Consider the following 2911-nt stretch of genomic DNA (forward strand, 5'->3'; position numbering starts at 1 on the left):
TCGACTCGGATTCTCTCATATGTGCACTTATCGATTTATTTATTTAGTATCAAAAGAATTTAAAGAAAAATAATAAAAAGAGTGTTTGTGTACTTCCCTGATATATTTGTAGATGCTTGATTGATTGGGAATCCATGTCTACTCTCCTGAAGTTGTGGAAGAGCTGGTTGTAGATTTGGCAAGCCTCTTAGATCTGTTATCAGGGCTGCAATTTACAACAGGTACAACGCCGCACATAGTTATCAGATACTTTTTGTGTGGGTACTTAAAATTACCAGAACGCATGCAGTCTACAACCTAGTACGGGTGGAATCGCTAAAATCTAAAATCTGCTGTATGTGGAAGTTGACTCCAAAAATAGGTCACATTTTACTTTTTTTTAAATCAAATTTCGTTATGTGTGTCCATATACACACTTAAAGACTTCCTTTGAGCATACTAACTAATTGAAAACTCAATCTTAAATTTTCACTTAATTTTAACACTTAGAAATTTTACTTCTGAAAAACCATTGAAAACTTGCTGGAATTCATTACTGAAATATATAGCATCCAAAACTTAGGATTATCTTTAATCATAACTTGGTTAATCTCGAAGGTATGTTACATGTATTTATTCAAAAAGCATTCTCCAAACAATAAATAAAATCTTGTAACCTTAAGAAAAATTCTAAATTGCAAGATTTAAAATTTGGCCTCCAATTTTTGAAATGGGCAACATTTAAAGGTGTTGTCTTCTTGGATTCGAGGTTCCTTGTGGGTGGCAGTGAATAAGTTCCTAATGGAACCAAAACTTGAGCCTTCTCCATCATGTGTCATTGCTTCGGATGCAAATTAATGGCTCTCTATAAAGAAAACATCCCAAAAAAACAAATTTCTTCACATCGTGTTAGTAATGCATAGTAGCTCAAATCTATGGACTTGATTTCATTCATATGTAGATAGATCACTGTGCTATGTTTCATATTGTCATACTTTCATTCTCTTCGATTTGCTCTTGCATGGGGGACTCCACCACCTCTTTAAGCACATTGTTGCAAATATAAAAATCAGCATATTCTTCACTTTGCAGAGCACTGTAGCAAATTTCACGGTTCTCGTTGCCACTAGCAGCAAAGGAGCTTTGGGTGCTAAAAGTTTCATTTGAAATTAGCTCTAGGTCACCCAACAAGCTGCTAGAACTGATGACAGAGGCCAATGCACAGGTACTGCTAACTAAATTATTATCCTCTCTCTTCATGCTTAATGCATTAGATTGAGGAAGATCTTGCAACAAGATCTTGCAACAAGGTAGGCTTGACAAGCTAATCTGTGCACTAACCGGCTTGTCACAAATAGGTTGGAGACTAGCATCAAGTTGAGACGGCTTTGTAGAGGGAAGAAGATCAAAAGCATCATTGGAGGAATCAACAAGACTATGGGCATTAGGTAATAGATTATCAGTCCAAAATAGCTTTGTAGATTGGGTTGATGGAGAATAATGGAAGGCCAATTCCTGGTTTGATGAGTGGCCGTCGAGAGAGCATAGAGTATTAGAGACAGATAAGCCATGTTTTAGTTTACATAATGGTGAGCTGCAACAGCAGCAGCTTGACTCCTGTCGACCTTCCCCATTGCTACTAAAATTAGCGAATCTCCATGAATCAGGCCACATGCGTCTAGCTTGACCTTGCAAAGTTTTCTCCCAATTTTTGAATGTGCTCATCATGAGCTCGACCATGGCAGTACAAGAGCCCTTATCTTGCTTAGAAGAAACCAAGAGACCTGCACCACAATGTTCCTTGGGGAATGTCATTAGGCAATCATAATCTTGATTAGAAGACATAAGATCGCCATAATCTTGCTTAGAACGTGCATGACAAGAAGCTTGTTGTGAGCTCCATAGTTTCAATGAAGATGAAGGTTGCCATAGCCCTTTAGCTCTCATCTTTGATTCTCTTATTAGGCGGGCTTCGGCTTGAACCCTCACACTCTCCCATTGGACCATGTGGCTTACTGCAGGCTACTATTGCTATTGTTTGGAGACTCTAAAAGGCTGCTATTACAGCTGGTGCACTTTGACTTAGGCTTGTGTGGTGTAGCAGGGTCGACAAAGCCCATCTTGAGCAATCTCTTCTTCAAGTGAGTATTCCAGTAGTTCTTTATCTCATTATCTGTCCTCTTGGGCAAGTGTGTGGCGATAGTAGACCATCTGCAAAAAGCAGTTGATTACCTTTGATTTGCAAGGCATTAAATCAAACATTAGCTAAATGATTAATAGCATAAATTATATGGCTCAAAACCACAGCATATAATTGTTCCATACCATACACACCATTAATTGTCTAGCTTAGTGAAGTAGTTGTAGGACAGTTGATCACCTGTTCCCAAGCAAGGCATGAAGTTGCATGATAGTTTTCTCTTCAGTAGAAGAGAATTCTCCTCGTTTAATATCCGGCCTAAGGTAATTAGTCCACCTTAATCGACAGCTTTTGCCACAACGCAGAAGGCCTGGCGCATACAGATGAAGTTGATTAGTTCCATTTAACAGAATTACAATTAAGATAGCATACTACGTATACAATACTAGCATACCAGCTTTCTTAGGAAGGGCACGCCAGCTGCCATGGCCATTTTCACTGATGTAAGAGGTGAGCTTTTCATCCTCTTCAGTGGTCCAGGAGCCTCTCTTGAGGCCTTTTTTTTCACAGCAGGGGGCTCGGCCCATAGCTTGGGGTGTTGGCAGAGAGAGGCGCGGGGGGGGAGAGAGAGAGAGAGAGAGAGAGAGAGAGAGAGAGCGAGAGAGAGAGAGAGACGTAGAGAGCTACGTTTATATTAGAGAGACGACCTTGAGCTGAAGCTAACAAAGCGTGCGAGCTAAGCGGGAGAGACGGATGAAGCTTAGACTGTGGGCTTTGGCGAGGCGAGAGGTC

At 40.3% G+C, this 2911-nt stretch overlaps 1 pseudogene; it reads right to left on the reverse strand.

Moving 5' to 3' along the window:
• Positions 1-960: 960 nt before the first annotated feature.
• LOC147621187 (uncharacterized) lies at positions 961-2706 on the reverse strand (annotated as a pseudogene).
• Positions 2707-2911: the final 205 nt, after the last annotated feature.

The sequence above is a fragment of the Cibotium barometz genome, chromosome 30 (genome assembly GCF_041138505.1).
Source record: "Cibotium barometz isolate CiBa-2024 chromosome 30, ASM4113850v1, whole genome shotgun sequence".
In the NCBI taxonomy this organism is placed as follows: domain Eukaryota; kingdom Viridiplantae; phylum Streptophyta; class Polypodiopsida; order Cyatheales; family Cibotiaceae; genus Cibotium; species Cibotium barometz.